Here is a 21,289-nt window from a genome sequence, read left to right as displayed (position 1 = left end):
TTCATTCTCGGGTTGGCAATCAGTAACTAGTGGTGTTCCGCAGGGGTCAGTGCTGGCACCCCAACTCTTTACAATCTATATTAATGATTTGGAGGAGGGGACCGAGTGCAACATATTCAAGTTTGCCGACGATACAAAGATGGGAGGGAAAGCAGTGAGTGCGGAGGACATAAAAAACCTGCAAAAGGGCATAAACAGGCTAAGTGAGTAGGCAGAAATTTGGCAGATGGAATATAATGTTGGAAAGTGTGAGGTTATGCACTTTGGCAGAAAAAATCAAAGAGCAAGTTATTATCTAAATGGAGAGAAACTGCAAAGTGCTACAGTACAAAGGGATCTGGGGTCCTGGTGCATGAAACACAGAAGGTTAGTATGCAGGTACAGCAGGTGATCAGGAAGGCCAATGGAATCTTGGCTCTTATTGCAAGGGGGATGGAGTATAAAAGCAGGGAAGTCTTGCTTCCGTTATACAGGGTACTGGTGAGGCCACACCTGGAATACTGCATACAGTTTTGGTTTCCATATTTAAGAAAAGATATACTTGCTCTCGAGGCAGTTCAGAGAAGGTTCACTCGGTTGATTCCAGAGATGAGGGGGTTGACTTATGAGGAAAGGTTGAGTAGGTTGGGCCTCTACTCATTGGAGTTCAGAAGAATGAGAGGCGATCTTATCGAAACATATAAGATTGTGAGGGGGCTTGATCGGGTGGATGCGGGGAGGATGTTTCCACTGATGGGTGAGACTAGAACTAGGGGGCATAATCTTAGAATAAGGGGCTGCCCTTTCAAGACTGAGATGAGGAGAAACTTCTTCACTCAGAGGGTGGTGAATCTGTGGAATTTGCTGCCTCAGAGAGCTGTGGAAGCTGCGACATTAAATACATTTAAAACGGAGATAGACAGTTTCCTAGCTGATAAGGGAATTAGGGGTTACGGGGAGCGGGCAGAAAAGTGGACGTGAGTCTAGGTTCGGATCAGCCATGATCCTATTGAATGGCAGAGCAGGCCCGAGGGGCCGTGTGGCCTACTCCTGCTCCTACTTCTTATGTTCTTATGGCACTATTTTGATGAAGAGCAGGGGAGTTATCCCTGGTGTCCTGGCCAATATTTATCCCTCAATTAACATAATTAAAACAGATGATCTGGTCAGGATCACATTGCTGTGCGCAAATTGGATGCTGTGTTTCCTACATTACAACAGTGACTATACTTCAGAAAAGTACTTCATTGGCTGTAAAACGCTTTGAGATGTCTGGTGATCGTGAAAGGCGCTATATAAATGCAAGTCTTTCTTTCTTTCTTTCAGATTGTTTTCGATAGTCAGCGGGACCATAACAAGAGGGCACAAATTTATTACAAAAGGAAAATACTGCGGATGCTGGAAATCAGAAATAAAAACAGAAAGTGCTGGAAATACTCAGCAGGTCAGGCAGCATTCTGTGAAGAGAGAAACAGAGTCAACGTTTCAGGTCAATGACCTTTCATCTCCACAGATGCTGCCTGACCGGCTGAGTATTTCCAGCATTTTCTGTTTTTATTACGGCACAAATTTAATGGCCCAGAAATTCGGGTCGGAGGCTTCCCGCGGGTGCAAGCCTCCGACCTGCACTTACCTAGCACGCCGGCTATTGTGCTGTGGGCCCGCGTGGGATTCTGATCCTGGGCCTGCGCCAACTGCTGGCGCGCAGTGCTTGCGTATCCCAGGGGCGCAGTTAGTTCGAAGCATCTCCTGGGATCACCTGGGCCATGGAGAGCCAATGGTTGCAGGGAATCTGTATTCATAGATTTGGCAGGAAGACCTGTCAAATCTATGAATACAATTCAGCCCCAAAACATAACTAAAACTTCAAATAAATTTTTTAAAAATCACATTTTTAAAATAACTATAAATTACATAATATAACTATTTTAAACAATAATTTAAATTTTTGAAAAAATTAATTACAGTTTCTAACGGGGCTAAAAATAAACTTACCTTTCTTTAAAGTATTTAAAAATAATAAACCTGTGGAAAAAATGTTTTAATTTTACTTAATTCACCACTTACCTTGTTAAAAGCAGGCCTTGCGACTGCTTTTTAGAAGCGTAGCTGCTGGAGACTTACCCTCCTGGAGAAACCTGCAAAAAAAATGGAAGTTCCAGGCGTACGCGCTGCCTCTCCGGCACACGCATTCGACCTGTGAACCCCTTCCTTTAAGGGAACGGAAGTTCCGGTTTCCCGCGCATGCGCAGTGCATGCACGAAACCGGCACTTTCGTTGGGCCTACGCGTGAGTACCCAGCGCGTACTCACCTGTGGGGACCCGAAGTTCTGGCCCATTCTTTCAAGTCCTCAGAATGCTCCAAAGATCCTGATAACAAAAAAAAACCAAATTTTGAATCCCAGTGCTAACACGGGCCAGTATTGAACAAGACACAATAGAGATGGTTTTCTGACCAGCAGTTCTTTACCATCAGTAAACAACGATGCAAGATTTGTGAACACTATCCAACAAAAAGCAAAACAAATATTTTGTAGACGTAGGAATCCCCACATAGTTGACTTTGCACAATAATGCAAGATCAGCTCATTTCAATCTTTTTGCCACTCTCCCAGCACTTAGCACGTTATGGTTAGAAGAACCACAGGGATTGGACAGCGGATGATCGAGCGCAAGCAGTTAATAAAAAGATGCTGCCTTCTCTTAAAGCTGAAGCATTGTTTGTCAGAGAAAAATGGCATGGGGTAAAATGAACCCACTGACAGATTGGCCTATGGAGACCAAGGAGAAAACAGGGTCAGGATCACAGGGTAATTTGAGAAAAATGTCAGTAGGGACAGAAGGGTAACTTCTAAGTTTTCACCTCCCTTGAATTGAAGTGCTGTTTAACACAAGCGCTGAGTGAGCATGAAACAATAGTAGATGATGGGATTAAAAGAAAATGGGAAGCAGCGTTAGGTTCAGTCGATAAAGGTCATTGAAAAAGAGAACATCACTGTTTAAAAAATAATTGGTTCCTATCCGCAGTTACATTTGTGTGATTCATTTTTGATTTCGTGGCTATTATATGTGATTGGCTTAAATTAAGAAATTTCAATTATTGTACATTGATTAATTGTATTTTCAAAGTCTTGAGGAAGTGACATTAGAGGGTAATATCACTACAACTCAGATATTGGCTTATGCTGTTAGAATAGATAATATTAACTGCTGACTGTAATAATGGAATAGTCTTTTACCACTGACTAATCACTGAGCTAAAAGTACAGCTGATGTACCAGTAAGCAACTGTAGCAAAGGATTTAATTCAATAAATATGTTTAAAAAAGGCCATGATGTTAAGTATAAAATAATTCAAAATATATAGAAAAACTACAAGAAATTTAAGAAAACATAATCAAAGAAGAAAATGTTATTCAGTCATCCAGTGTGGTCCATGTTTAGGTCTTCAGTGAAGAGCACACAGACCATTTCTCTCCTGGCCTATCGAAACGGAAATCTGTGCATTATTTTAAAATGCGTCACTGTGCTAGTTAACAGTGTGGTCCACAAATGAGTAACTTTACGGATAAAGAAATTAGTCGTCTAATTATTGATTCTATGGCTATAACCCTCTACTGGCTGGAGTCATACCTAGCACAAAGGAAGATGGTTGTGGTGATTGGAGGCCAATCATTTCAGCCCTAGGACGTCGCTGCAGGAGTTCCTCAGGGCAGTGTCCTAGGCCCAACCATCTTCAGTTGCTTCATCAATGACCTTCCCTCCATCATAAGGTCAGAAGTGGGAATGTTCGCTGATGATTGCACAGTGTTCAGTGCCATTTGCAACTCCTCAGATAATGAAGCAGTGCATGCCCGCATGCAGCAAGACCTGGACAACATTCAGGCTTGGGCTGATAAGTGGCAAGTAACATTCGCGCCACACAAGTGCTAGGCAATGACTATCTCCAACAAGAGGGAGTCAAACCACCGCCCCTTGACAATCAATGGCATTACCATCGCCGAATCCCCCACCATCAACATCCTGGGGGGTCACCATTGACCAGAAACTTAAACTAGACCAGCCACATGAATACTGTGGCAAAAAGAGCAGGTTAGAGGCTGGGTATTCTGCAGCGAGTGTCTCACCTCCTGACTCCCTAAAGCCTTTCCACCATCTACAAGGCACAAGTAAGGAGTGTGATGGAATACTCTCCACTTGCCTGGATGAGTGCAGCTCCAACAACACACAAGATGCTCGGCACCATCCAGAACAAAGCAGCCCGCTCGATTGGCACCCCATCCACCACCTTAAACATTCACTCCCTCCACCACCGATGCACCATGGCTGCAGTGTGTATCATCTACAAGATGCACTGCAGCAACTCTCTAAGGTTTCTTCAGCAGCACCTCCCAAACCCGTGACCTCTACCACCTCGAAGGACAAGGGCAGCAGGCGCATGGGAACAGTATCACCTGCAAGTTCCCCTCTGAGTTACACACCATCCTGACTTGGAAATATATTGTCATTCCTTCATCGTCACTGGGTCAAAAGCCTGGAACTCCCTCCTTAACAGCACTGTGGGAGTACCTTTAACACACGGACTGCAGCGGTTCAAGAAGGCGGCTCATCACCACCTTCTGAAGTGCAATTAGGGATGGGCAATAAATGCTGGCCTTGCCAGCGACGCCCACATCCCATGAACGAATAATAAAAAAAGATAAACATACTATACAGGCTGAAAGGGTCATGATCTCGGAGAACTTCGATATTAGGTAGATCCAAAGGGGCAATTAGAACATGATATTATTTGGAAAATGTTTATTACTGCAGTGACTTTTAAACAACTTTAAGAATGGCAAGCATATTTTCCATGGTGCCTATTTTTTCCCCCCATGAGATTTTGCCAGAGCAGAAGCCTATGTTATCAGCTGTCCATCAAGATTCTATATATGTTTTGAACACTTAAGTAAAATGGAAATCACAAATCATTTATGCAGAAAACTGTTACATATCACAGGTAATGATTTCCTCAAGGGTTTTATAACATTTCTAATAGTAGTTAGTGGTGGATAAGCATTTTAGTGAAACAATGCTGGAAAACAAAACCTGAACGCAAGTACTGTTAAAATCAGGCACATTACAGCCTGAAAAATAAAAAAAAGGAAACACTGCAAATGTTGGGAGTTCAAAATAAAGACCGAAAGTGCTGTAAATACAGAACAGATCAGTCACCATCTATAAAGAAGAATGACAGTTAAAACTACAACAGAAAAGGAGACTAAAAAGATAGACAGGCATGTTCATAACAATAGAAAGAATTACAGCCTGCACTTGTTGCTAGGAAGAAAAACTTGGCATTGGATTAAAATCTCATCTCATATTAATCTTTTGACCATATTCAGAATATGTCTGAAGTTAAAATTTGAGAGTGTTTAGGCCAACGTAGAGTGTGCTATATAGCTTGATGTCTACATTATTTCCAGATTTAGCTAACCATATTGACTTAAGCGATTTGTTGAAAGAATACTCGGCAGGTGGGGGAGGGGGGGGGGAGGTGGGGGTGGAGGAGATGGCAGGGGTTTGTGCGCGCATTTGATTTTGTTGGTAATATGTGATGACCACATATGTACTGCTGAGCTCTAAAAATGGTGATAGGCAAAACCCTCCAACCAAGATTCAATCAAATCTTGTAAATTAAACAGCTCAGCAACTTGAAAAGCACCACTTGTTCTTTGTTAATGAGTGTGACATATTGCACAGTAGTGCCAAAGCTAGCTAAATTACACACAAACAAATACGAGGTGACTCACAAAGATTCTTCAAAAAAAAATACTGCAAATATTACTACTATGATGCTTTAAAAGCAAAAGGACATTGAGATTGTTCCCAATAAAACTCCAACAAGTTTTGGGTGTCAAAATGCTGTAACTAGTGTAACAGAAAGAAATGAATACTAATAATCAGGGATCGGAGAAATACGAGAAAAGGGTGAATGATCTGAGGAGGGTGGCTGAATTAAAGGTAGTCTTAACGAAAGCCTTACAAGAAAGTACTTGGTTAGAGGTGTGGCATATTGGCTCCCATTCTCCATATGAAATCTGTGGGAATTGTGTTTGGTTTACAGCACAGAACTATCCCCTAATTCAGCTCTAATTGGTAATCTCACTTAGAGAGATCACTGTTGTGGGAAAAGAAAAAAAGTAGAGGGTACTCTCGAGGTTGGGGCTGAGGCACATTGTTGGGAAAGAGTAGAGGGAGCTTTTCTCTGCATCCGGCTGTGTTGGAACTGAACTGAGAGTGCTTGATGCTGGCACTGGATGGCTGAAATGGGAAGAATTCCATTACTTAGCACTAACGCCACTCATCTTGATAAGCACAAAAAAATATATATGATCAGGGAGAAGGAGTCTTCATCTATTGAGCCCTCCTTTATCTAATAAATTCATTTTCAAATATGGCATGCCATTCACTATATACATACATCAAGCACTATATTTAACTGTAGGCCAACAGAATATGGTTACAAATAGCAATTTATATAACATGAACTATAAATCTATAAATGTTCCTTTTCAATTTATATCCATTTTTTTGCTAGTTTTGAAAGCAGAGATAGGGCTCGATTTTACCAGGCCCGAGGAGGCGGGTTTGGAGGCATGTGAGTTGTCAAAATCTCAAAAAATGGCGGGTGGGTCCGATCCTGCCTCTGAACAATTTTCCCACATTCGTGGTTTCAGATCTGTAGTGTCCGCGTATAAATAACACACAGACTGCAGGAGAACGGTAATAACAGGTGTTTACTGAACAGAGGGTATGCTGGAACTAACTGTACAAATTACTACACGGTGTTATATACAGGTGTGGTCACTACTGGTACTGCAGTATACAGGGGCTGTAAAAGATAGTTCCTCTCTTAAAGGTACATACATTACAATTCCTCCCCTTTTAGATAAACAGTACATAACATTCATTTAACAATGAAATAATAACTAATTACAATTACAATTTTCTTTGTACTATATACATCAGCTGAAAGTAATCATTTATAAATTCAGTCTTTGAGGAGGCTTCCTGATCCTGTCTGGATAGCGCCTTTCTCGAGTATCCTGTTCTTGCGGCGGAGTCGATTCTGGCTCATTGTCATTGGTTGGTTCGTCAGCTTCCAATACCACTAATTCTGAGGTAGACGCAATCTGTACTTCGGGTTCATCACCAGGTGCGTAGATCGTGGCATGGGTTTGACTTGTTCCTGTGACTCTAGAATCTGGTCAGCATGGCGTCTCACGATGCTCTCTCCAACGTCCACTGTGTACATTAGTGGTCCCTGCCGTGTGCATATCGTTCCTGGCTGCCATTTTTCTGTTCGGTAGTCGTGGGCCAAGACTGGTTGCCCTATCTTGACGCTCCTGGTTGGCTTCTCATTGATGTGCTGGAATTGCTTATTCTCAACATCTCGTCTTATGTTTGGTTTGAGCAAATCCAGGCGACATCTTAACCTTCGGTTAAAGAACATCATGGCCGGAGCTTGGTTGGTGACTGCATGTGTAAGCAAACAAGAAATTATCCATCCTGTGTTGCAGTGGTATGTTGTCATTATACATCGCCTTTATTGCTTTTTTAAAGGTTTGAACAAACCTCTCAGCCAATCCATTTGTGGCTGGATGATATGGGGTGGATGTGTAATGCTTTACCCCATTATTCCACAAAAACCTCTGGAAATCCTCGGACACAAACTGTGGTCCATTGTCGGAGCAAATCTGTTCTGGCAAGCCATTCCTGGCGAAGGTGGTCCGTAGGACTGCAATAGTTTTCTCCGTGGTGGTAGAGGACATTTTGATGACCTCTGGCCATTTCGAATGTGCATCCACGGCGATTAAAAACATTGAGTCCATAAATGGACCAGCAAAATCAATGTGTACCTGTTGCCATGGAGATGAGGGCCACTCCCATGGGTGTAGCGGGGCCTGTGGTGGAGCGTTTTGGACTTTCTGGCATCCTGTGCAGCTCTTGGTCATTTCCTCGATTTCTTTATTGATTCCCAGCCACCACACAAACGCCCTGGCTAGGCTCTTCATTTTTACCCCTCCCAGATGACCCTCATGAAGCTCATTGAGCACTCTATCTCTCAACTTGGGTGGAATTACCACTCGGGATCCACACATCAAGGTCCCCTGGCACACTGACAGCTGTTTTCTCCTTGGCGAGAATGCTGGCAACAGTGAGTCGCCATGTGCTGGCCATCCCTTCACCGTCAAATCATAGACCAGAGAGTGTGTCGGGTCATTTTGGGTTTCCTTCTCTATACTTGAGTTTGTAACAGGTAGACATTCGACTATGGTCGAATGGAATATCTCAACAGGGTCCACTGCAGGTGCTTCCTCCACCATAGGCAGTGGCAGGCGCGACAGCCCATCAGCGTTTCCATGCTGTTTCGTGCCCTTATACTCTATTTCGTATTGCTGTGCCCCTAGAAAAAGGGACCATCTTTGCAGCCGTTGCGCCGTCATCACCGGAACGCCCTTCTTTGGGTTAAAAATGGAGACAAGAGGCTGGTGATCAGTCAGTAGGGTGAATTTCTGCCCGTGCAGATAGTGATTGAACTTCTTCACCCCCCACACCAGGCTGAGGGCCTCCCTGTCAATCTGGGCGTAGTTACGCTCGGCTGAGGTTAACAAGCGTGACGCAAAGGCTATTGGCCTCTCTGAACCGTCAAGGAATTTGTGCGACAGCACCGCTCCAATGCCGTAGGGAGACGCATCACATGCCAACCGAATCGGTAGTGTTGGATTGTAGTGGGCCAATACTTCTTTTGAAGTGATTAGGCATTTACATTTCTGAAAGGCACGCTTACACTCATCACTCCATTTCCATGCTACTCCAGTTTGCAGCAGGGCATTCAGTGGGTGCAGAATTGTAGACAAATTTGGCAAGAACTTATGGTAGTAGTTCACCAACCCGAGGAACGACCTCAGTTGCGACACATTTTCCGGTGCTGGAGCCTTGACTACTGCCTCAATCTTGTCCGGCGACTTATGTAACCCCTCTTCATCAATCACGTGGCCACAATACGAGATTTGTTTCCTGAAAAACTCGCATTTGGGGCGGTTGGCTCGTAGCCCATATTCTTGTAATCTACTGAGCACCTGCTCCAGGTTGGCAAGGTGTTCACTGTCATTTTCGCCCGTAACCAGGATGTCGTCCAAATAACACTGGGTCCCCGGGATCCCTTGCAGGACTTGTTCCATTGCCCTCTGCCAAATAGCCGGAGCTGATGCTACCCCGAATACCAGTCGGTTGTACTGGTAAAGACCTTTGTGAGTGTTTATCGTGAGGTATTTTCTAGATGCTTCTTCTACCTCCATTTGTAGATACGCTTGGGCCAGGTCAATCTTCGTAAAGTGTTTCCCTCCAGATAGTGAGGCGAAAATATCTTCTATCCGCGGAAGTGGATATTGTACTGTGTGAAGGACTGGGTTCACAGTTACCTTAAAGTCCCCACAGATGCGAACCTTCTTCGGCTCCCCAGGCGTGCTGCTCAATGATTTCTTCATTACAGGAATGATGGGTGTGGCCCACTCGCTCCAGTCCACCTTGGACAGCACACCCGAATGCTCCAGACTCTCCAGCTCTGCTTCGACGGCTGGGCGGATCACATACGGTACCAGTCTGGCCTTAAAAAATTTTGGGTTTGCATTATCTTCAATTTTTATCATTGCCGTTACGCCTTTTAGAGTCCCAAGTCCTTGCTGGAACACCTCTTTCGCGTCAGTTAGAATTTTTGACAGTCGTCCAGGTGTGACGTCGTCATCCTTTTTGTCAGCCACAGTTAGCACCTGAATGGAATGCCAATCCAATTGTATTTTTCGGATCCATTCACATCCCAATAATGGTGGTCCTCCATCTTGTAGTATATATAGACACAGTTTCTGTGTTTCCTTGCCGTTGTATTTAACGGGCACCCTTATTTTTCCTCTGGGGTAGACTTTTTGCCCCGTATATGTCTTCAGGACAATAGACGTGTCCTTCAAGGGTATGTGTGAGAATAGCCGCTCGTAGTCTTGTCGATTCATGACTGTTAGGGCTGATCCTGTGTCCAATTCCATCTTTACTTGGGACCCTGCTATCATGAGGGTGACCCAAATGGTTCGGTGATCCTCCTTTGCGATCACGTTGTGTAGCTTTAGACAACTTAGTCTCCTGCTCCCGGAGTCATTATCACTCTTCTGATCTTCTGAACTACTGTCCGTCATCTTTTGTACTTTCTTGTACTTTTCCTTAGTAGTTCTTTTAGTGTTGGTTTTCTTTCCCGACCTGCAGACTCGTGCTATGTGTCCCACTTTTCCACATTGCCTGCATACTTTGTCCTTAAACCAGCAATCCTTCTGGTCATGGGTTGTCCTGCCGCAGCGATAGCACTTTTCTGCTCCATATGCCATTTCATTGGTGCTATATCCTTGCGGTTTCTGTTGTATTTCCGCAGCTCCCCGTGCTGCTGCTTCGTAGGATACTGCAACGCTGAAAGCCTTTTCTAGCGTAAGGTCCTTTTCCGAAAGTAGTCGTTTCTGGGTTCCTTCACTCTGGAGCCCACAGACAAACTTATCCCTTAAGGTATCTGCCAGTCCTGCTCCGAACTGGCAGTGTTTCGATAACTTGTGTAATTCTGTAAGATAGTCAGCATTACTTTCGTCTTTGTGCTTGTTTCTTTTATGGAACTTGAATCTTTCTGCTATCAGCAGCGGTGTAGGGTTTAGATGTTCCTGTAAGATATTGACAATCTCTTCAAAGCTTTTCTCCATTGGTTTAGCTGGGGTAATTAAATTCCACAATAGGCCATACGTTCTCGCGCCCATCAAATTCAATAATACCGACGCCTTCTTTTCATTGGCCACCTCATTTGCCTTGCAGTACACTTCAATTCTTTCCACATACGTGGTCCAGTCTTCTATTTCGTTGTCGAAAGCAGTGATGCTGCCACACTTCGGCATCTTGGGTGGTTTAAAATGGCATCTCCCGCGCTTTTCCTTCTTCCCCAATGGATTAAAATGGCGCCTCCCGCGCTTTTCCTTCTTCCCCCGCTGCTGCCAACGCTGCTCCTAGCGTTCTAAATAGTAATGGCAGCGCCCTGTGGATTTCTGCGCGTCTCTCTTTTGTTAATTAATTTTCTTAGTTTTATTCTTCTTCGACGCTGTCCACTGCGCGTCTCTTTTCCTTCCCCCTTTTTTATTTTCTTTAACGCTGCCCAGCTCTTGAGCACCGGCCGCGCCCTGTGCGCTCCACCCTCTCTCTCTCTTTTTCTTCCCGACGACGCTGCTCGGCCCCCTTGCAGAGCCGCTCGATCGAGCTCTAGCCCGCTGCAGTCCGGGAAGGGTCAGCGCACTACCTGCTACCAGCCCGATTTGCTGGAACACCTTGACTGGAGAACCAAGCCCAGCTCTCCACAGCCTCCCCTGCGATTCTCTGAACTCCGATGGATCACTGGGAGGTTGCCCGCGGTCGATGCCCGTTGCTCTGGCTTCGACCTCCAAGAAGCTTCTTTTCAGGGATGGATCCCCGTGAGGTGATGCAGTACTGCAGGTGAGTTCGAACCTACTCATCGCCACTGTAGTGTCCGCGTATAAATAACACACGGACTGCAGGAGAACGGTAATAACAGATGTTTACTGAACAGAGGGTATGCTGGAACTAACTGTACAAATTACTACACGGTGTTATATACAGGTGTGGTCGCTACTGGTACTGCAGTATACAGGGGCTGTAAAAGATAGTTCCTCTCTTAAAGGTACATACATTACAAGATCCCGTTTCCATCCCGCCTCCAAGAGGCGGGATAGGCCCTTAACATCCAGTTAATTGCCACTATAATCCCATTTTGAGAGGCCTTTCTGATTTTAACACATTTCCCCCGTCCTGCACATCTCCTCTGGAACACGCCAGTTAATCCTGGTGGCCTCACAAGTGGATTGCTTACTAACAGCTGCAGCTCCACCATTAAAAAGGAGTTTTCACCAATGATCATTTGCAGGTGGCAGAACTTTGTTGTCTCATGTCTGGAGGAACTTTTAACAGGCCTACTCATTGTTGTGGAAGTTTGGAGCCTGACACCCATCTCCAGTGTGACCTCCTGGGAAACCCCTCTCCCCACCTTGACTGAGCGCTTCCTCAACTGAGGTATATACCAGAAGCATGGGAACCATTTATTTCCTTTCCTCCTGGACATCAGATTCAGACGAAGACCAGCAGTTGCAGCAGCTGAACCCTGAACAACAGCACCACCAACAGCAGGAGCGCCAAGCTGCTGCTCACCCACCTGAAGCTGCACAGGCCAGAAGGCGCCAGCGCGCGACCACATTGCTGCCCGGGATGCAAGGGACGCACTCATGTTGGCCAGATTTGCTTAGCCTGCACAATCAAACACTTTTGCCTTGCACCTTCTTACCAGAGCATCGACAATGGACAAGAACCTACGGATTCCTATCAATCTGACCACCATACTGACAATTGCAAGTCGCCCTTAGCCCTCAATGTGGATGTCCCATTTGCGGAATGACACAGGCGACAACTTCAACAGTTTGCCATCAAATCTGCTTATCATAACAATTCAAGGATGGCTTGTCAAAAATCAATACAACAGAACACCCAAGTGACTACCCTTGTGACTACTTGTGCTTTATCTTCCTCTTACGCGTGCTCCTACGTGGTGCGTCCCCTGTGGCTTCAGCAGATGTGGAGACCCCTTGCTCACTTTCTTGCTGCTCCTGGCTCGACACCTTTGGCAGCCGTCCTCTGGGGTTGCAAACCTGTGAGGGGTTGGCAACAGTCTGCTGCTCCTGCAGCTGTGCAGGGGCCGAGAGGTCGATCTCAGTTGGGTGAGAACTCTGGTGGGGCTCTGACCGAGGGCTTTGCAGTGGCATGGTCGTGTGAGCGCTTGGAGAAGAGCCCCCACTTCCTTGTTCTCTGCCACCAATATCCCTCTCATGGGTCAGCCCACTTCAGAGCTAGCAAGTGGCTTGAGAGTACCTTGCTGCACTTCAGGGGGTGCCATGAGGACCCGTTTCTGCACTGGAAGTCCTACTCCAGAGGACTTCCATGAACGTTTGGTTTCTATGCTCAATAGCTGACCATCGCTCCTCAAGAGACGTCAGTCTATTCTGAACAATGACCATGTTTTCAATACCCTGGCGACTAAGCTCCTCCATGGCAGTAGCCACCCTCTCCTCTACCGTAGCCATCCTGTCCTCTATGGTAGCCAGCCTTACCAGGGAGGTAGCCATCCTTTCCATGAAGGTTGCCATCCTTTCTGTGGTGATGCGTTCGTGTGCCAATGCCTCCACAAAGCCGCTGCTCATGTTCGCGATGGACTCCTCCATTCACTCCACACTCGCAGCGACCCTGGAGACAAAACCTGCCAGAGACTCCTGCACCTGTTCCTGGAGTTCCAGCACCACTCTCCTTCTGGATGGACCCGGAGGCACAGGGTCGACATGTGGCTGAGCCGAGCTGCCAGAGTCCTGCGTCCTCTGACGAGGATTCTCCACTGCTGTCCCTGTCTCCACCATCTGTTGATGCTCACTTGTGATCTGTGATACACCAGGTGACAACACTACTCTATCTCACGAAGGTCCCACCAAGGTGTGAGCGTCTGCGCTGGGTGCGCTGAATTCTGCTGGCGCTGCGCCCTCAGAGGTTGCAGCTTCCTCTGAAGAGTCTTGAGACTCAGGCTGTTCCTCCTAGACAGTGGGGACTGGGGCTCTCAATGGTCCTGTGGGGGAGTAAAGGAAAGAGTTAGAGATGTGAGGTAAAGGTTGCACGCACATTGAATTGTGCAGATGATCATAAGTCAATCTGTTAGAGCATCAGAATCATTATCAGTCACTCATGCAATGTCAATGAGAGAGATGCTAAACTATTCTGTCACCAGCTTGCTGTGATGCACCCGTCTGTTCGTACCCCACTTGCAAATCGTCCTCCACTCCGGCGATCTCCAGGGCCGCCTCCTCCGAAATGGTGAGCTGGGCTACTGAGGGTGGCCCTCCTCCTGTCCTTGCTCTTTCCCTCTTATTGTGGGCTCTCTTTTCCTGCAATGAGGGACACAAGTGGGGTTTGAGTGAGAATGAAGGAGTGAGTGTAGAGAATCCATAGCATAAATGCTTAGAAGGAGACAAAGGGCCCTCCCTGTGTGTTGTAAGTTGTTGCCATTGCATCACAGTGATAGGGAGTGTGAGGGCTGCATGGTAGAATAGTTAAGTGAATGTGACCAGAGAGAGAGAGGGAATGGGTAAGGGTGCAGTGATGTAAGGGTCAAGTGGGATGTGGAGGAAGAGGTTGGCAAAGCAGCGTGCTGGTGATGAGAGGCGATGGGGATTAGATGGAGGGTGATGGGAATGTCATACTCACTTTTCCTGTGCGGAGAAGGTCATGAAACCTCTTCCTGCACTGCAGCCAGGTTCTGCTGCACATTGAAATTGCGTTTACCTCTTGGGCCACTTGCATCCACACAGCTTTAGTCTGCTGAGGAGGCTTTTTCCTCCCTGAGGAAGGGAAGAGCACCTCTTTATTTGCTCTTGCTCCCTCCACCAGAGCTTGGAGGGAGGCCTCATCGAATCTTGGAGCACACTTTGGTCTACTGGTTGACATAATTGCCGAAGGAAGCGCTCAGAACAATGGGCATAAAGTTTAAAGGCTGAAAAAGAAGCAAGGCTGCTTCAGGCCTTAAAGCCAGCAGCATTGATGACGTCGTCGGAGGTGACTTTCTGTATGAAAAGGCTCATTGGGCCAGGGGTTTCCACACGCTGGAAATCAAGTGCCCAATTAGGGCAAAATCGCACTTTTGTCCCACTTCACATCGGAGTCAGGATCCTGACACGACGACTACCTGACACACCCCTAGCCCGCCCCCAATGGCAAAATCGAGCCCATAGTGTTTAATTTCTTAGGCAGTAGTCTTTACGATGAGCATCATCTGAGAAAAATATTTTTAAAAATGCAATGTTAATGCCGACATGGATGATTCATTTGCATTCAAAATCTAGGCTGAATCTATTCTTAAAGAACCCATCACTGTGTCCGAGAAAGAAAATGAATGCCACAATTTGGAATAAGGAAAAGAGTGTGGCTGATGGGCTGTGATGAAATATTTCCATTCATCACTGCCTGTGACTGAGATCGGTTTCAGTGTCATTTCCCTTCCCCCAGACCTCATTGTATTGTGTACTGGAATGTGCTGTATTGTATACTGGAATGTGCTGTGTGTAGGGCTCCGCCCATACCTGGCCCCGTTTGTAAGCTAGCTTCAGTCTAGCCCCAATCTCCAGAAGGACGACATCTCTCTCGCTTACGTGTTTCGTTCTAAGTTAATAAAAGCCTTGTTTTGTTCTGCTACCTTCGAGTCTCGGAATTATTGAGGCACATCAATTTTATTAACTTATTTTTTCAACACTATGGATCAACTCCTGAAACCCAAACGTTTGGATTTGGATCAACATGCTCCGGACGCATCAGCACGCTTCGGACACTGGTTTGAGTGTATGGAATTCTTCCTGGACAATTCCGCAGCCGTCAAAGACGCTACGGATGCTGCAAGGATGAGACTCGGAATTCTGCGGAATTGGGTAAGCCACCGGGTTTACCCCCTCATCCAAGACGCCGAGACGTACCTGGCCGCCTGCGACATCTTAAAGGGGCATTACCAGCAGCCTACGAATGAGGTGTATGCTAGGCACCTGCTCGCCACCCGCGCACAGCGACCTGGGGAATCGGTGGAGGAGTTCCGAAGCACCCTGAAAATGCTTGGCAAAGACTGCAAGTGCCGAGATGTAAAAGCCGCGGTGTACACTGACGAGCTTGTTCGCGATGCCTTCATCACAGGCCTCAGCTCCACTTACATCCGGCAAAGACTGCTGGAAAAAACGGGGTTGGACCTGAAACAGGCTGCGGACACCGCGCGATCCCTGGATGTGGCCCAGAGAAACTCGGACGCCTACTCTTCAGCCCGCGCCGTCCACGCCGCCACGTGTGCACCGAGGGCGCCGCCATCTTGGAAGGCATCTTCCCCGCCCGACAGCCCGACACCGGCTGGGCCCCGCTCTCCCCCCAGAAGCCCTACGACAGCCGCGACGCGTCAGGGACCCAACTGCTACTTCTGCGGGCAGCCAAAGCACACCAGAAACCTGTGCCCGGCGAAAGGCACCACCTGCTTTAAGTGCGGTAAGAAGGGGCACTTCGGGAAGGTGTGCAGAGGGAACCCCGCCGGAAAACCCGCCACCGCCGCGTGTGCGCCGTGGGAGCGGCCATCTTGGACGCCATCTTACCCGACCTCGTGGGGTCCGCCATCTTGTGAGCAGACAGCGTGGACGCCATCTTGTATCGATCAGGGCCCTACAGTGGCATCGGTCACAGTGGACCAAACCAGGCCGCACCCGCTATCCAGATCAATGGTGGACATCGAGGTAAACGGGTGCCGGGTTAAATGCTTAATTGACAGTGGAAGCACGGAGAGCTTTATCCACCCAGAACTGGCACAACAACTCTCCCTAAAGGTGGTCCCTACTCAGGGTACCATCTCTATGGCTGACAAAACCCAGACATCGACCATTCTGGGTTACTGCACGGTAGAATTGTGCGTTAACGGAACTGTATATGATAATTTTAAAGTATTAATCATGAAGAACCTATGTGCGAGTGTGATCTTGGGCCTGGATTTCCAGTGCAACCACCAAAGCATCACGCTCAAGTACGGTGGGTCCCAGCCGCCCCTCACAGTGTGCGGTCTGGCTACCCTGAAGGTAAAGCCGCCTTCGCTATTCGCGAACCTTACCCCTAACTGCCAGCCAATAGCGACCAAAAGCAGGAGGTACAGCTGGGAGGACAGGCGGTTTATCGCGACCGAGGTAGACAGGCTCCTGAAAGAGCGCATTATTGAACGCAGCAACAGCCCGTGGCGTGCCCAAGTGGTAGTGGTAAGGGGTAGCGAGAAGAAACGGATGGTGATCGACTATAGTCAAACGATCAACAGGTACACCCTACTAGACGCCTACCCGCTACCCCGCATATCAGAAATGGTGAACCAAATCGCCCAATACCGGGTGTGCTCCACCATCGACCTCAAGTCAGCGTACCACCAGCTCCCTATCAGACCAGAGGACCGCCCGTACACCGCCTTCGAGGCGAACGGACGCCTCTACCAATTCCTCAGAGTCCCCTTTGGGGTGACGAATGGGGTCTCGGTCTTCCAGAGGGAGATGGACCGCATGGTCGATGACCACCACTTGCAGGCAACCTTCCCCTACCTCGACAACGTCACCATCTGCGGTCACAACCAGCAGGATCACGACTCGAACCTCGAGAGGTTCCTGAAAACCGCACAAAAACTCAACCTCACCTACAACGAGGACAAGTGCGTTTACAACACCACGCGCCTCTGCATACTAGGCAGCGTGGTGGAGAATGGGGAAATCGGACCAGACCCCGACCGATTGCGCCCCCTACGGGAGCTGCCCCTGCCCAACACTCCCAAAGCCCTGAAAAGATGCCTGGGGTTATTTTCTTATTATTCCCAATGGGTCCCCAACTACTCCGACAAAGCCCGCCCCCTCTTGAAAGCATCCTCTTTCCCGCTCTCTGCTGAGGCCCACGCCGCCTTCAAAAGCATTAAGCAGGATATTGAGCGGGCCACGCTACAGGCAGTGGACGAGAACACTCCATTTCAAGTGGAAAGTGATGCGTCTGACTTCGCCTTGGCGGCCACCCTCAACCAGGCGGGGCGGCCCGTAGCTTTCTTCTCGAGGACCCTCCAAGGGCCCGAGATCAGACACTCCTCCGTGGAAAAGGAGGCCCAAGCCATCGTGGAGGCAGTGCGCCACTGGCGCCACTACCTAGCCGGCAAACGCTTCACCCTACTTACCGACCAGCGGTCGGTAGCGTTTATGTTCAATAATAAACAGAGGGGGAAGATTAAAAATGATAAGATTCTTAGGTGGCGGATCGAGCTCTCCACCTTCGAGTACGACATCATTTACCGGCCAGGGGCCCTTAACGAATCCCCTGACGCCCTCTCACGAGGGATGTGTGCCAGCGCCACCAGGGATCGGCTACAGACCCTCCACAACGACCTCTGCCACCCAGGGGTCACGCGGCTGTTCCACTTCATAAAGTCCCGTAACTTACCCTACTCGATTGAGGAGGTTCGGTCTCTGACCAGGAACTGCCGCACTTGCGCTGAGTGCAAGCCTCGGTTCTACCGCCCAGATAGAGCCCACTTAATCAAAGCTACACAGCCCTTTGAACGGCTCAGCTTAGATTTCAAGGGCCCCCTCCCGTCCGTCGACCGCAATGTTTACTTCCTGAACATTGTGGATGAATACTCCCGTTTCCCATTCGCCTTCCCCTGCCCAGACATGACCAGCGCCACGGTCATTAAATGCCTCAACAGCCTGTTCTGCCTGTTCGGTATGCCGAGCTACATCCATACGGATAGGGGGGCGTCCTTCATGAGTGAAGAGCTACGCCAGTACATGCTGTCCAGGGGGATCGCCACGAGCCGTACCACCAGCTACAACCCCCGGGGTAACGGCCAAGTGGAGCGAGAGAACGGGACAGTATGGAAAGCAGTCACTCTAGCTCTAAGGACCAAGGGCCTCCCTATCTCCCGCTGGCAGGAAGTCCTCTCGGATGTGCTCCATTCGATACGGTCGCTATTGTGTACGGCCACTAATACCACGCCTCATGAACGAATGTTTGTCTTTCCCCGGAAATCCACCTCAGGCGTATCCATGCCGTCATGGCTCTCCACCCCAGGTCCGGTACTCGTGCGAAGGCATGTGAGGGGCCACAAGACGGACCCTCTCGTGGAGCCAGTACACCTACTCCACGCCAACCTCCAATACGCATATGTCCGGCACGCCGACGGAAGGGAGGACACCGTGTCCATAAAAGACATCGCCCCAGCCGGCATCGACAACAACCACGGCAATAGCGGCAACGACGATCACAGCAACTCTTACCCACCCACTACTCTTTCATCACCCCTGGAAGAACACCGACCAACGGCACCCCCACCAACTACCCCTTCAACAACCCTGGCGGCACCCCCGGCAGAGACCCAGGAGGCTACCGGGGACACCCAGCCGACACCCGCGGCACCGCAACAGCCACGTCGGTCGCAGAGGACTATCAAACCCCCGAACAGACTAAATCTATAGAAGGGGTGAATGTGATGAAATATTTCCATTCATCACTGCCTGTGACTGAGATCGGTTTCAGTGTCATTTCCCTTCCCCCAGGCCTCATTGTATTGTGTACTGGAATGTGCTGTATTGTATACTGGAATGTGCTGTGTGTAGGGCTCCGCCCATACCTGGCCCCGTTTGTAAGCTAGCTTCAGTCTAGCCCCAATCTCCAGAAGGACGACATCTCTCTCGCTTACGTGTTTCGTTCTAAGTTAATAAAAGCCTTGTTTTGTTCTGCTACCTTCGAGTCTCGGAATTATTGAGGCACATCATGGGCTACTACATTTGGAGACTGAACTTTTGGAGAATCCTTCCAGTGAATGTTACTGACAAACTTATACTTTGATAAACTTGAGCACATAAAGCTAGGCTGACAGTCCAGTGCAGTGCTGAGGGAGTGCTGCACTGTCGGAGGTGCTGTCTTTCGGATGAGATGTTAAACCGAGGCCGCGTCTGTTCTCTCAGGTGGACGTAAAAGATCGCATGGCACTATTTTGAAGAAGAGCAGGGGAGTTATACCCGGTGTCCTGGCCAATATTTATCTCTCAACCAACAGAACAAAAACTGATTATCTGGTCATTATCACATTGCTGTTTGTGGGAGCTTGCTGTGCGCAAATTGGCTGCCGCATTTCTCACATAACAACAGTGACTCCACTTCAAAAAGTACTTCATTGACTGTAAAGCGCTTTGAGACGTCCGGTGGTCGTGAAAGGTGCTATATGAATGCAAGTCTTTCTTTTTTTCTTTTTAAAAGTTAGTTCATTATATGAATCAGAATCAGTGAAGATAACTGTTACCCTTTTTGAAACAATCTAAAAATGAAATATCATTTTCATTTTTATTAAAGACCTGTTAAATAAACAGTTTTTTAAAAATCAATTCACTATGTTATCGCTTCTTCAATTCATGAAAGCAGATTCCATTTCAGAATTGTAAACCCCCCAAATGCTGCAAGGTGGTTCAGTGTCCTGCACTTTCAGTTTGTGAAGTATTTTGGAACACGTGGTGCTCTTTGATTCTCTCGGTCATGATTTCTGTAATATATATAGGTGGAAGGTGGCTTGTCTTGTCTCAATTTATGTAAACATTGTCTGTAGAATGCCATTTAAATTAAAATTTGTTATCGTCCAATTAAATCAAGTGTGTAACACAAACATAACTGGTGATTGTAGTATTTCCTAACTTGCTTGGATTGCCTAAGATGCATTGTGAATGGCATTTTAAATGTTGATGATTCCCTACAGTTGTCTGACACAGCATTTCTGTCTTCATCAACATATGTATTACAAAAAATTGTGTAAAGTAGTAAAATGCAATTTTATGCTGCACTCATTGAATAGCCCCAAAATACAGAAATTACAGGTAATTTTAGTCAAATTCCATGCTGCAATATTTATCTTAATTGGAATTGTAGCCATTGTGCCCTAATTCATCACAGCGGGATCTAACAGTAGGTGGAAAACATAGACCTGCAGTAATTACCATAAATGTTACATAAGAATCACAACAAACATGTAATGAGGTTAGTGAATACAGAATGATTCCAGCAACAGAGATCAAAGTTCTCAGCATATTATATCTTGCCTGATATATTCTACACAAACATTTTCTGTTTGTTTGTGCTGAATATGCAGATTAACTGTTACACAGATTCCTAATGGTAGTTTAGAGAGAAGAAGGAGTATTAAATCTTAAACAAACATTTGCAAAAGGACTGACCCTATTTTTCCCAAGCATACAGATATTGAGAGTGTTACCAACCTGGGCTGTAAAGACCATTTTCTCATGCATGCCAGATATACAGAAATTCTTCACTTATAATATGGCATTTGGAGTTCATTGGTAACTTGCAGTCACCTGCAAGAGCACTGATGGAGTATGATGTAGAAAATTAAGCAACTTCAGGATGCACACCCTAAGCTTTTTTTTTGTATTCACAGATGATGCTAAGTCAGTTGAACTCTTGAAACTGGCCATAGTTGAGGGAGTGGAAGATATAAGGCTGACTAATCATGGCGGATTCTGATGGTATGAAGCCTGCCTTAATTGATGCTGTGCCCATATTATAGTGTTGATCTGACTAAAATAACAATTCATTTTCTG

The 21,289-nt window shown here is 47.1% G+C and overlaps 1 protein-coding gene across 1 annotated transcript in view; it reads right to left on the bottom strand.

Moving 5' to 3' along the window:
* Nucleotides 1-21,289, bottom strand: part of cfap20dc (CFAP20 domain containing) — a 721,404-nt gene that overhangs the window by 96,333 nt on the left and 603,782 nt on the right. The gene's annotated exons all lie outside the window — the stretch shown is intronic.

The sequence above is a fragment of the Somniosus microcephalus genome, chromosome 11 (genome assembly GCF_052327205.1).
Source record: "Somniosus microcephalus isolate GS21.2 chromosome 11, FLI_Smic_1.0, whole genome shotgun sequence".
NCBI lineage: Eukaryota > Metazoa > Chordata > Chondrichthyes > Squaliformes > Somniosidae > Somniosus > Somniosus microcephalus.
This window is presented reverse-complemented; position numbering and strand designations above follow the sequence as displayed.